General features: G+C 42.8%; 2 long non-coding RNA genes across 5 annotated transcripts in view; one reads left to right on the top strand and one right to left on the bottom strand.

The window, feature by feature from the left end:
- The window catches only part of LOC102901010, a 35,262-nt gene extending 24,057 nt beyond the window's left edge, over positions 1 to 11,205 (bottom strand). For all 4 annotated transcript variants that reach the window (XR_002161796.2, XR_006583572.1, XR_006583571.1 and 1 more), the window contains exons 1-2: positions 11,066 to 11,205; positions 3,736 to 3,957 (exon numbers count right to left, since the gene is read on the bottom strand). This is a non-coding gene — a long non-coding RNA (uncharacterized LOC102901010). The remainder of the gene's footprint in view (positions 1 to 3,735; positions 3,958 to 11,065) is intronic.
- A 132-nt stretch (positions 11,206 to 11,337) lies between these two features.
- LOC123379293 lies at positions 11,338 to 13,058 on the top strand. Its single transcript, XR_006583574.1, has 2 exons — positions 11,338 to 11,464; positions 12,503 to 13,058. It is a non-coding gene; the product is annotated as an uncharacterized LOC123379293 (long non-coding RNA).
- Positions 13,059 to 14,604: the final 1,546 nt, after the last annotated feature.

Raw genomic sequence — 14,604 nt, 5'->3', positions numbered from 1 at the left:
TTTTTCAACGTTTATTTCTTTTGGGGACAGAGAGAGACAGAGCATGAACGGGGGAGGGGCAGAGAGAGAGGGAGACACAGAATCGGAAACAGGCTCCAGGCTCCGAGCCATCAGCCCAGAGCCTGACGCGGGGCTCGAACTCACGGACCGCGAGATCGTGACCTGGCTGAAGTCGGACGCTTAACCGACTGCACCACCCAGGCGCCCCTATTTACTTTTAAAAAATCATTATTTAAAAGGTCAACCAGGAAAAAGTGAACAGTATTAATTTGAATGGCTTTACTTACTAGACTTTTATAGTTTTCTTATTGACATCCTAAGATACGCTCCCTATACATTGCATAATCTACTCAATTTACTCAGAAGAATGGCAAGGCTATCGTATCAATCAACCTGTATTTTGAACTCCTACTAATGCCGAAGCCACGGTGCCAGGTAAATGATGAAGCAAAAAACAGAAAAAATCTGTTCTTTTTCTCCAACAAAGGTAGACATTAAATGCCTACAATGAGCCAAACGTGTTTTTTTTTTTAACAATTCCTTTTTTTTTTTTAACATTTATTTGTTTTTGAGAGAGAGAGACAGAGCATGAGTGGGGGAGGGGCAGAGAGAGAGAGGGAGACACAGAGTCTGAAGCAGGCTCCAGGCTCCGAGCTGTCAGCACAGAGCCTGACATGGGGCTCAGACTCCCAAACCGTGAGATCATGACCTGAGCCAAAGTCGGACACTCAACCAACTGAGCCACCCAGGCGCCCCGAGCCAAACATGTTTTTGACACTTTATTTACTTGACCTCTTTGAATTTTCGCAAGAACCCTCTGGAGACTATGATTATAATCTCCATTCTGAAGTTGAAGAACTACATCAAACTCAAAAGCTTCTGCACAACCAAGGAAACCATCAAAGAAATGAAAAGGTAATCTATGCAATGGGAGAAAATATTTGCAAACCACATATCTGATTTGGGGTTAATATACAAAATATACAAAGAACTTATACCATTCAATATAAAAAAAAATGAATTAAAAAAATGAGCGAAGACTTAAACAGACATTTTTTCCAAAGAAGAAACATACATGGCTAACTGGTAGGTGAAAAGAGTCTCATCATCAGGAAAATGCAAAGAAAAACCATAATGAGAAAGGTGCTGGCTGCCTTAGTCTGTGCGGTGTACAACTCTTGATCTTGGGGTTGCGAGTTGGAGCCGTATGTTGGGTGTGGAGATTGCTTAAAAGTCAAATCTTTAAAACAAAACAAAACAAAACCACGATGAGATGTCACCTCACATCAGTTAGGATGTCTTTTATCACAAAGATAAGTGACAGCAAATGCTGATGAAAATATGGAGAAAAGGGACTCTTTGTGCACTCTTGGTGGGAATATAAACTGGTACAGACATTATGGGAAACAATGTGGAGGTTCCTCAAGAAAGTAAAAATAGAATTACCATATGATCCAGCAATCCCACTCCTGGGTAAATTTCCTCCGTGACCAGGACTCTGGGAGTGCCACTGATGTAGACAGGGACATCAGGAGGGGGCAAGTTGTGATAAACACACAATTCATTTTATTTAGCATTTACCATGTGCCACTCTGCTCGCGGCTTTAGAACCACTGCCTTATTCAGTCGTCAACACTAGAGGTAGACACCGTTCTTATTATTAATAACGATAATATCGTCCCCATTTTACATACAGGAAAAATGGAGATAAAAGAGGGTAAGTAATCTGCTGACGGTGACTCAGATGGTCAACGATAGATCTGAGAGCTAACCCTGCATGTATGATTCAAAGCCATGCTCGTGAGCCCTGTGCTGGCTGCGACCTCAGAGGAAGGGCTTGAGCAGAGGCGAGAGTGTGAAGCCATAACGTGCTTCTCTCTCTATTTTCCGACTACGTTTTCCTGCATATTGTTCATTGCGTATCATGTATTCGCGTGTATCAGAATGAAGTTTTATTTCCCCTTCTAGATTATAAACTCTGAAAGCAGACTCTGGAACGCTTGAATTCTCAATGCCTTGGACTTAGGAGGTGCTCTCCTAGGTTTGAATGAATGAATGAATGAACGAATGAAAACATAAGAAGAGTCATAAGGGCCAGACAGAAGGATCTGAGAGCCATGTGTATAGATGCAATATTTCACATATTCATTAAAAGAAAACGGACAATAAGATAGCAAATGTATTAGAATTGCATGAGGAAAAACACATTCAGATTGAGGCACATCCCCGGGGTCTGTGAGCATCTCTTATTTTGCCAGGCTCCTTAACTTTTCACAATCGCACTGAATCTATGTGCTTGCCATTGACTCCTGTGAAAATCAAGTTTCTGGGCAATGTCCACATTTTATTGCAATTGTTCTTTTCATTTTGGTTTCATCTGCTTTTCCCTCCCATCTGGAAAGTTAAAACAATGTTGTTGTTTTTTCTGTGATATTTGAGCTTCTGAATGACTGTTGCCATCATCCTTCATCCACTTATCACAGCTCTTGCTAATAACAATTATAATTGATTAAAAAAATTGAATCCATTATCTAGTCTAGATAACCTGTCTACAAGGGAAAGACAGAATGGAATGGAATGGTAGGCTTCTCAGTCACACAGTTGTAATCTCTTGATTTTTCAGAGACATCTCAGCTCAAATATCCTCGTGTTTAACACCAGGAGGTGGGAGGTAGACTGAGGGGAGACGATTTTGGGCCAGAAACTTTTTCTCAAGGCAATTCACAGCCAACGTGCCCACTTGCTTGGGACTGGCCAATCATCTCAGGTAGACCTGGGCCAAATTTAGACTCAAACCAGGGCAGAGTCTTGTCTTCCAGAGTAAAGACTCCAAATCAAGAGACAAAAAATAAGGGGTGCCTGGGTAGCTCAGTCGGTTAAGCATCCGACTTCAGCTCACGTCATGATCTCACGGTTCATGAGTTTGAGCCCTGGGTGGGGCTCTGTGTTGACAGCTCAGAACCTGGAGCCTGAATTGGATTCCGTATCTCCCTCTCTCTCTGCCCTTCCCCCACTTGTGCTTCTTCTTCTTCTTCTTCTTCTTCTTCTTCTTCTTCTTCTCCTCTCTTTCAAAAATAAATACACATTTTAAAAAAGAGATGAAAAATAAATGTGATCTTTCACTGCACACAGGTCATTGACTGACAAAACAAAACTCACTGGGAAGAGCTGAGCGTTCCAGAAGGAACCTGCCTTTCCAAACACCTTAGAAGCCTCACACAGGGCCGCTGTCCACCCACATGGAACTACCTGGAAATCTTCAGTTAGGGGTCAAAACTTTGGACCAGAGAATACATCCGAGGCCTTTAAAAGAGCATAACACAAATGACATAGGCCGCCTGGAAGGGGTGGGGGTTATTCCTCCCATCCTTCCTTCTGGGTTAAATAAAAAAATTTATAACAATTATTATAACAAAATATAACAATTATATAATAATACAACAATATAATAATTAGAACAATTCTAACAAAAAATTATAACAATTTTCTATCACTGGAACATGGGCTCATGAGAGTCAAGACTTTATCTGTTGTGTTCACTTGGAGTTCCCAGCACAGTGCCCATCAGAGAAACTGTGCTCTAAGAAATACTGTGGAATCAGTGCTCAAAGAATATGGTGAAGCAAAGAAATAAATGAACGCAATAATGTATTAAGTACGTGGGGTATTCCATCTCGTATATACCCTCTGTGACCGAAGTTACTAATTTAAAGACATTCTGTGAGTGCTGCTTACCTGTTTTTTTCCCCCTGTGGATGCCAGAATCTTACTCCAAAAGGTCCAGTCATGTCCACTCACACCAGATATCCATTTGTGAGCACATGCGAGGGCATCTTAATTTGAGATTTATGACAAAAATAAAAGCCAGATGAAGATTGGTGAGGACTGAGGAGGATCGATCCCATGCCTCAGATAAGAACAAATTCCAGCATCTTGAACATCGTCACCCATGACAAACTATGAAAGAGGGACAATGGGTTTTAGTTCCTTTTCACTAAAACTCTGGTATCCAACTTAATGAGGGTGACTAAAGCTTTGTGTGAGTCACATCTGTATCCGTTCTCGAGTGTTCCCTATTTTGGCTCCCATGTTTTCCTCCTTGCTTGAGACTCCTCAGTATTATCACAGAGAGTCTTCAGTCTGTGTTTACCTTTCTCTTTGCCCTGAAATTTTGTCCACCCTCTGCCCTTTCTGCTCCCCATGGTCTGATCAGGGGGAGGCTTCACCAGGGTGCTGGATGATGGGAAAGATTTGTGAGCCCCTTTTCAGGGAGGCAGGGGGAAATTGCTTTATGTTCAGAGTCCAAAAGAGATCACATTCTCCATCTGTCCACACCAAGACATTTTCTAGGCATCACCATTGAATGTTGCTCAGCTGCTGGGTGCCTGGTTGGCTCAGTTGGTTGAGTGACTTCATTGCAGCTCATGACCTCACAGTTTGAGTTCGAGACCCATGTGGGGCTTTGTGCTGACAGCATGGAGCCTGTTGAATTCTGTCTCCCTCTCTCTCTCTCTCTTTCTCTCTCTCTCTCTCTCTGCCCCACCCCACTTTCTCTCTCTCTCTGTCAAAAATAAACATTAAAAAAAAATTTTTTTTAAACATCTCTCTGATGCTGAGACATTGCTGTTTAAGCCTTCCATACCCAGAGCCCTCGCTTAGACTTCTGCCCATTATTTCAATTAATCCTGGTAACCACCCTGGGGCCAATTATCATTATTCCCTTTTTCAGAATTTACTAAAGGCAGGTTTGCTTTAAGTATATTACCATAAAATATTAGTCATCTAGATGCTTCACTTTGGAAAAAAAAAAAGTATTCTATGGTCAGACAAGTTTGAAAGAGATACATAAATCCCCTTCCTGTATATTCCCAGTGCACATTAATCCAGTAGCAGAGAAGTTTATTTAATTTCGTTTAACTCAGAGTATCCTACACTTTGATGTCTTTGTTCCTATATGGTACCTTTGGAGGGGCGCCTGGGTGGCTCAGTCGGTTAAGCATCTGACTCTTGATTTCGGCGCACGTCACGATCTCACGGTTTGTGATGTCGAACCGCACGTTGGGCTCTGTGCTGGCAGCACGGACCCTGCTTGGGATTCTCTATCCCTCTCTCCCTCCACTCCTCCCCCACTTGCTCTCTCTCTCAAAATAAATAAACAAACAGCAAAAAAATAATACCTTTGGAAATGCTGACCTAAATCACAGAACAAGTAAGGGAGCAGAAGGAGGGAGAGGCATGAATCTGTGGCTTTTTGACTTTCACATAGCATAATACACAGTATATACCTTCGCTAATTCATTAATGTATGTAAGCTTATTATAATATAATATAATTATAATTATAATTATAATTATAATTATAATTATAACAATGTACCTACTATACCACACTACCTTCTTCTTTTTTTAAAAGTTTATTTATCTCCAGAAAGAGAGAGAGAGAGAGAGAGAGAGAGCTAGTGTGATTTGGGGAGGGGCAGAGAGAGAGAGGGAGAGAGAGAATCTCAAGCAGGCTCCACGCTGTCAGCGCAGAGCCTGAGGCAGGCCTTGAACCCACAAACCGTGAGATCATGAGCTGAGCCGAAAACGAGAGTCCGGATACTCAACCGACTGAGCCGCTGAGGTGCCCCAGTACCTTCTTCTTTTTACTATTTCATTGATGTGCAAATTGAAGGTAGAAATTACGAGCCTATGGGAAATATGTACAAGACCGTTTAGGGGAGAAGGGAGATTAGGGACAAGCACACAAGACTGAGAGATGTTCTCTCCAGGCTAAGTGCGTCTGTAGTGACTTAGGATAAATAGGGGAAGGTTGCAGAAGCAATCTAGCTGATTCCAGGCTTCTGGTATCACCATTGACAATATCTTCCATATTTACATGACACTTTATACTTTGCAAAGTGCTTGTAAGTGTACCATGATGTTCGATTCTCATAGCCAATGTGGCTGGTAAGCATGAGGATTTTGCTTCCATGAATGAGGGGAGAGTCCAGGCAAAGCCTCATTCAGTGCCTATAAGGTTCGTACTATAGCTGGGAGTTCCATTCAGATTTTGTTATTTTGGATCCAGGGTCTTTCCAGGGCAAGGCTGTGTGATTGATGATGTTAGCAAGGCTAACCTGGGCAGGGAATAAAATCTCGGGACAAATTAAGACATGAGGAAAAGCCAAAGGTCATTCATTTCACAATTTCTCCTAGAACTGACCACATATCACCAGCCCATTTACCGAATCCCACATGAAGAGCTGGCGTCCTATTCCCCCAGGAATCACATCCCCCAACTTTGTTCCTGTGGGAGCGTTGCCTCTCTTTTAGCAGAGGCCGGTGAGACATTTGGGGATGCTGAGAATGAAATGGATTTGGGGGCGCCTGGGTGACTCAGTCAGTTAAGCATATGACTTTTGATCTCAGCTTAGGTCATGATCTCACAGTTTGTGAGATCAGCCCCACTTTGGGCTCTGCACTGACAGTGCGGAGCCTGTTTGGGATTCTCTCCCTCTCCCTCTCTCTGCCTCTCCCCTGCTCGCACTCTCTTTCACTCTCCTTTAAAAAAATGAATTAAATGAGTTTGGGCCAGGACTTTCACAGATTGGGATGCCTTCCCCCAGAGCAGGTGCAGGGGCATTGAGGAAATTGGAGAGGCTGGTGAGGAAATTAGAGAGGCTGGGTAAGGGTTTCTTGTTGCAGAGTGGGAGGATTTGAGGTAATTCTGAGCTAAGAGGAGAGAGGCAGCTTGGCAAGTGGTAAAATTAAAAGTCCACAAGTAAAAGGGAAAGAATTCTTCAAAAGAATGAAAACCAAGTGTTCAGACATCCCAGAAGGAGAAACTTCAAGAGAGTCCTAATTAAATCATGATGATTGAGTCATAAATTATTTCCACCGTGAAACACAATGTATTTCCTTCTCTCATGCATCAGTTTCTTAGAATTTTTTGTGTGTGCATTTTTCTAAAACATCAAGCATCATGGTAAGATTGCAAAGTGGTCGGTCTCGCTGACTGTTACATGAAATGAAGCATAATCACTGAACTTCACTCCAAAGGAGAAAAGAATAGTGCTGCCTGTCTTTCCAGGCCCCTGTTTCCTATGTGCCATCCAAACACCCAAACTGCTTCTTCCCCCCTCCCCAGAAAATGAAAGATGAGTTTCTAAAGTCCTGGCTTTTGAGGTAGAAATAAAAATTTTCCTTTATTAATCATAACCAGATTTCTTCCTTCACGTGTGCAGAGCGCTAAGGCAATAGCATCCCTGTCTTTTCTGGGACTCCTACTTCTCCTGGCAAGTTGCTTCCAGAACTAGCAGTACTAGGAACTTCCTGAGCTTCCTCTAGGAGCCTGTGACACAGGTCAGGATCCATACACCCATCTGAACCCAGAATATGTCTGCTCACGCCTCCACCCTACCTAAAATACTTCAATGGTTTTCCCATCGCTTGCTGGATAAGGTCAGAATTTTTTAGCATGGCATGCAATGCCTTCATGACGTGTCCTCAGGCTACCCGCCTAGTCTTGACTGCCAAACGTCCACTCTCTAGCTTGCCCTCAAACTCACTGAGATTTTTGCCTTTACTCAAGCGGGTCGGCCATGTTGTCTCCCATTGAAGTTTGGCTTAAGATGTTACGCCAACTTGGAATGCTGTCACCATGTTGGGTCACCTCCTCACAATCTAGGGCTCAGTTCAAGAATAATTTCTGAAAGTTTTTCCTTATCTTACCTACCCCACAGCCCAATCCACATCGGATGAACACCAGTGTTCACTCTGGCATCACACTGAATATTGTAGTCGTCTTCTGACATGCTTGTTTTTTGAGTACTTGCTAGATGTTGAATATTCAATGGTGAGCAAAACTAGCATCCAGCTTACAGTCTCATGGAGAAAATCAGCTATCAAAAGATCCCGTATAAAAATAAAAGCATTGACTGTGCTAAGTGCTATGAAGGAAAAGGATTCCATTAATGCATAAGATTATAGGCTGGGGAAGGATTGGGGCAGGGGGAGCGAGTGATAACTGGGCTGAAATTTAAAAGTATGAGGAAGAGTTAACTAAGTGAAAAGAGAAAGAAGCATCCCAAAGAGAACAGAAAGTCCTGCGTTTCTTTATCTTGAAGTTCTGACAAATAGAGGCATGAAGCCATTTGTTGGGAGATAGCATGAAGGAGTGAGAGATTTAATAAATACATGATATCGGAGACACTGGAGTTCTGAGAATTGCCTCAGGCTTCTATGTTAACAGCCAAAGAATTTAATCTGCAAGTTGTTGGATCTGCCCCGTAGGTCTGGCGTCTGACCCCCTCTTCCCATTGCTGTAGGATAAGGCAAACTGTTTCAATGGTCAATCCCAAAGGACCACCTGTTACCAAAGGACGGTCGAGAAGAAATCAGCAAGAAAACAGCCTCTTGGAAACGGAGACCAAAAGTCTGGGGCCAAATTATCTGAAAAATAAGGGCAACATTGGGAAAAGGGAAAGGAAGGAAGTGCAGATAAAAGAAGAGACTGGAAAACACACGTAGATGGTTCTGGCCATAGAAAAGGCAGCAGTTGAACCCTTTAGTCTGGGCAGAAGCCAGGCATAATTATTAAGAGTAGAATCCTGTTCTAGAAGTGATGAGAGGAAATCTGAACCCTTGGGCTCTGGGTAAGTAAAAGTTTGTTTGTTTTCCCAGCCTGAAGTGTGTGTTTGCTTCCAAGCCTTAGGGCTATTTGTCCCTGTTAGACCCTGGGGGCCGAGGCAGGGCTCTCCGTGGAGAACGTGGAGAACGGGGGAAACTTAGGGAATGTTTGTTTATATTTTCGATAATAAAAAGGGTGTTATTGTTATCCTGATCTCATTAAGTCATTTTCTCCTTCATTTTTCTAATTCACTCTGCAGGGAGCTTAAGAATTCATTTTCATTTACTCTTAAAACCTCTAAAGTGATGCCAAAAGCAGATATACAACTGTTCCCCCTGGGAAGGAGTGTTGCCTTCCAATCTGGAAAAGCATGAAGGAGCTGGTCTATATTGATTTTTAGTCAAAGCCATTGTCACTGGCGTAACCCTAAGCATCTGCCCCATGTTGAAGGGAGCTGTTTGTCCGAATATCTGTTCTTTCATGCTGTTCTGGACTCAAGCACTAGTCTGAAAATTCATATTTGGCTTTTTTTCTAAAGGGGCCCCATTGCCTTCCAGAAACAAGAGCAGGTTCCACTCAAGCATATGCTATAAAATATCTCTGACCAGAACTCCACCGCCTGAAATCTCAACTTTATAAGGAAGGCTTAAAAAGAAAGAAAGAAGAAAGAAAGAAAGAAAGAAAGAAAGAAAGAAAGAAAGAAAGAAAGAAAGAGAAAGAAAGAAAGAAAGAGAAAGAAAGAAAGAAAGAAAGAGAAAGAAAGAAAGAAAGAAAGAGAAAGTAAGAAAGAAGAAAGAAAGAAAGAAAAAGTAAGAAAGAAAGAAAGAAGAAAGAAAGAAAGAAAGAAAGAGAAAGAAAGAAAGAAAGAGTAAGAAAGAAAGAAAAGAAAGAAAGAAAGAAAGAAAAGAAGGAAGGGTTAAAGAAAAGAAAAAGAAAAAGTGAAAACCAGGAAATGAAGGTCCCATTAGCAGTCAAGAGCCACAGCGTGTCATGAACGGAACTTTATTTACATTACTTGAAAAGACACATTTCCAGGTCTTCAGCAAAATGACAGAAAGAAAAGAGTGAAGCTAGGCAGATCTCAGTCCAACCCCATCCCCTCCACTGATAAACCATGTGAACTGGAACAAATTTTGGTAATAGGCTTCTCTCCAGTTCTCATTTCCTCCATCCATAAATGGGCAATAGGAAACCTAGCTTAAAAGATTCTTGCTGTGATTAGGAATTAGAAAGTAAGATCTCAAAGTTAATGCTTACTTACTTATTCAGTCTTATTTCCAACACAAACACAGCAAATTTCCTTCTCTGGATTTCTCCAGTCCGCCACTGAGCAGGCCTGGAATTCAAAGCAGGAAGAGGTTCCCCTAAGCGTTGGTGAGAAAGGACCTCTGGTCAGCTGATTTCAAAGAAGAGATGATGCCAGAACTTAAATAAGCATCCACCTGCAGTGTTTTACCCCAGAGTCAGAGACATTGGTCCTACCCTTCTCAGCAAGACCCGAGGGCAACTTAAAGACTCAGCAAAATGAGAGTAGCTCAATGCGACACCCCCCTTCCAAAAGAAGTTTACATTCTTTCTAGACTATCATAATTAAGGAGGCAGAAAGTAAGAAAGACTTTGGAACCATTTTCATCCATGAGTTTTTAAGTTTCATTCATTCTACGTTCACCACACTGAGAACCTGTCATGTTCCAGGCACTCTTCCATATTTGAAATACATCAGGAAACAAAAGACAAAAATCTCTGCCCTGGAGAAGCTCAAATTTTTGTGGAGAGAAACAGGCGATAACCAATGAATACATCAAAGAAGTAAACAAATACATTATGGTCAAAGATGCTAAATGTGATGAAAGAAATATAGGGCAGGGGTAACGGAAGTTCGGAGGAGAGGGACAGGTAGGTTACAATTTAAAATAGGGCAACTGGAAAGGACTCAAAAACAGTCCTGTACTTTTCGATATTTGAGAAACCAAAAGGAGGCTGGTTCTGGAAAAGCTAAGAAATCACAATTCTTTTTCTGTTATCAAATTCTTAAATTGGACTTTAAGTGTCTATCACTGCCCAAGTAGACATAAATTCTTTAAGAATAAGCTCAGATGTGTGAAGTGCTGGGGTGGCTCAGTCGGTCGAGCTCAGGTCATGATCTCATGGCTTGTGAGTTCAAGCCCTGCATTGGGCTCTCTGCAGACAGCGGGGAGCCCGTTTTGGATCCCCTGTTCCCCCCCCCCACCTCTACTCCTTTCCCCTTCTCAAAAACAAGTAAACACTTAAGAAGAAGAAGAAGAAGAAGAAGAAGAAGAAGAAGAAAGAGGAGGAGGAGGAGGAGGAAGAGGAGGAGGAGGAGGAGAATGAACTCAGATGTGTTCCCACAGTGCCTAAGATATCAACAGACAATTATGCGCTGAAGCTATTTTGATGCATGAATGAATGAGGGATAAATAAGTAAAACACTGACCTCTGAGAACTCATGGCTTCTTTGGCTCCAACAAACTGAGCATCTATTATCTTCCGTGTGGTTTAGCCATCTTGTCCCTCAGACCAAACATACCTCTTCCTCCTTTCCTCTCTCCCTGGTGAGTTTCTCATTCACTGTCCCCAAGAGGGTAGATCTGTTGGGGCCAATGTGGCACCTTTCACTATGGAACTCTAGGCAGCATCATAGCCAGCTACCTCATTGTTGAATTTCCTCATAGTTCCTTCCTGTTATGACAAAGACCAGAGGTCCAGTCTTGTGTCGAGGTGACGGGGATCCTGGCTGTAGGCTGGATGAAAATACAGATTGAACCTCTCAAGACACATTTTTCAGAAGGAGGATGCATGAAGAGTAAGCACACATAGTTTGGTGATGCAACAGGTATAAGAGGTTTCAACAACAAATTAGGAAACGGGGTCATTAGATAAGCTCCCGGCGTGTGTGAATCTCTATGGTTTTAATAGATTCATTTCACCGCAAGCTACAGTAAAAACTCAAATAGGTTCAAGCAGTTGAGCAAAAGCTGGCCCTTATCCAGGAAACAACTAGAATGCTAAATTCTCGAATGTAGACTGTTTTTTTATTGCATACATTTAACATAAAACAGTGCTTCTCATATTTAGACATAGCACTTCCTATGCCATACTACCCATCTGCAAAATCCCAAAACTTAAGAGTCAGTATCATAGATAAGTGCTAGGAGAAAGGCCATGCTTAAGGAAATTTGTCCAAACCGAAACCAAAACCCCAGTCACTGAATTTGGTGGAAGTGTTCGGTGACCCACGAGTTTGTGCCTGAATCAGTTGCCAAACAGGGGAACTATACCTACCTTTTCATGCCTCTGCATGGAGGTCCTTCTGGGCCAGGCAGGCATCTGTTTCCTCTTTGTAGCCAACTCAGGGCCCCAGACAAGACCTTGGGCAGAGGCAGTAGTTGGATGGAAATGTGCTGAGGTTGCTCTAGTTACAAAGGGATGTGGTTAGTAGGGTGGCCTGGTGCAGATCTATCCGGTTTAAAGAGGAGATAGACAGCAACCGTGGTCTTCCCAGTTTCATTTTTAAGGTGTGATGGCAGGGTAGGACCCTGTGTCTGACAACTATCCTGCTCCTTTATTAGAACCGGAAGGAGACATTTGCAGTAGGCTTAGATTCGACTCTGACCGACAACAGCATCCTTCCTTGATAGCCAGGCTTGCTTGGTGTCCCCTGCGGTAGTCTTTGCTCACATGTCTGGGACTGTATCAGACCATGCTCAGCAGCGGGGACAAAAAATTTTGGCCAGGGGCAGGACACAGGACACAGGTAGTTTTTGTCTGCAAGCCTTTAGAAAAAAAAAGAATAATAAGGTCTTTGTCAGTATTTGAAACCTGGGAGGTTTCATATAAAAATCCTGGTATCCAACTTCTCTTGACAAATCAGAAGATCTGGCAATAGACAAGAAAGATGTAGATCTGGGGCCCCCAGGTTGGCTCTCCAATCGTCTACCTGATTTCACAAAAGGGCCGTACCTGTCTTGCCCTTGGAAGCATTTAATTGGTGACAAACGTCTCCCACCATCTTGACAACGAGTTCAAAGCAGAGAAGAATGGTCATCATTTATCAAGTGCTCGTGATGGGTCACTCTTCTGAGATCTTCCGATGTATGAACTCCTTTAACCCTCAACAACTCCATGAGATGTATCCTACAGATTACAAAAAAGGGAGACTGAGACAAGAGACATTCAGTGGTGTGCCTGCAGTGACACCCTAGTACGTGGCAGAAATCCAAGGAAAAGCAAAGGGGGTTGACTCCGGAATCCCAATGCCTGACTTCTGATCTACGCTGCCTTTCGGATTAGCCAAATGCACTCTCTTCTTTGAATGTTTCCAATTTCGTGATGTCTGTTTGACTGTGTTCCAGCCTAACAAGAGTTTCTCACACACATTGCATCTACAGGTTGATATTTTATGTAATAAATTTCATCTATAGAATATATTGTATAAGCCATGCTTTATATGTCCATTAGTCAATATATATACCTGTGTACGTATATCCTGATGGCCAGGTTAAATGTTTTTTTCATCTGTTCAAGCTCTGGGAGTCCTAAAGGTACAGAAGAACTAAACCACAGTCACTGGCTGCCGTTGGGTAGAAGGGAGCCACAATCAGCTCCTTGAGGAGGTGGCTGCAAAGGGCGTGGAGATGGGGACAGATGTGGCTGTCCGGGAGCCCGAGAGCTTCTCCATCTGCTGGCCCCTTGGGCGTCACATGTGCTCTGACCCAAACCACACACTAAGCCGAGCTTCTCAGATTCACTCCAGAACCTTCTTTGCTCAGGTTCCTGGCCACCACTTCTGGCAGGTCACTGCCCGAGCACCAGCCACGGCCTCCGCTCCATCCAAACTTGGCTGTCCCCCAAACGGTGGCTCCCTTGGGCTCCTCGCATCCTGCCTGCTTCTCCTGTAGTATCTTTGCTCTGTTCTGAAGGCTCCTTTATTAACCAGGCCCGAAGGCCGAAATCCTTTCTTGTTCTTTTATAACAAAATAAACGACTTCCATGTTATTTATTTTATTTCTGAATACTCCCCCTTTAGGGGTGATTTTTGTTATTGTTTGCTGAGGGTTGTTTTGTTATTGTTTATTTAATGAAGCCCAGGCTGAAGACGCTGTGGCGTCCCCAAGGCACTGCCTCTAGGCTCTGGAATTTTCCTTCCGCCCTCGCCAGCCACGCCCTTGGCTTCCTGTGAGCCCTGGCTGAGTGCGGCCTCCCAGGGCCGCCTCCTCCTGCCTGGCCTCTCTGGGAACCTGCAATACCCCAATTCCCATGCTCCTCCCTGGACACTCTCAGACCCCCAGTCTCCACGGAGAACATTTCCTATCTTTATTTTCCAGCACTTCATAATTTAAATAGATCGTGTTACTGGGGAGGTGCAACTGATAGTCTTCCAAAATCAAAACCTTCTGGAGAAGTCTAGAAAATGAACACTCCTATAACATGGTCTTTATCTCACCTCCTCGTAATTTGAATTTTTTCCTTTAAGCACAGGGTACTGCTACCAACACTGATAATTCCTAAAGACTGGGGAATTCTTTGAATTTCAGTATGCTACAAAAACAGGGGCTTTGGGTTGTATACTAATACATCCCAAATGCTTAGTATGTAATAGGCACTCGGGAAAAAGTTTACTGAGTGGAGGAAGAGACTCATTATTTAAGAACTGTTATAATAGACCAGAAAATATATGAGAAACTCACTAGTACGGCTCGTTAAGTCTAAACACTGAAACGGTCTAATCTACAACAAGGTCTTTCCCCGGAAAAAAAGAAAAAAAAAAAAACCACACAGGAATATAACATTTGAGGGTGTTAATTTTGAATCTGAACATTAAATTCTCTTTTTTAATACTCCCGCAGTCCAAAAATTGCCTGAAGTTTCAAGATAGGGGGTTTTGTTGATGTTTAGATCAAATACATACGTAATAAAATATATTACTTGCTCAGTACCGCTAATTCCGAGTCACTCCTAGGAAGCTTTCTGGCA

This window comes from Felis catus, chromosome C1 (assembly GCF_018350175.1).
Source record: "Felis catus isolate Fca126 chromosome C1, F.catus_Fca126_mat1.0, whole genome shotgun sequence".
In the NCBI taxonomy this organism is placed as follows: domain Eukaryota; kingdom Metazoa; phylum Chordata; class Mammalia; order Carnivora; family Felidae; genus Felis; species Felis catus.
This window is presented reverse-complemented; position numbering and strand designations above follow the sequence as displayed.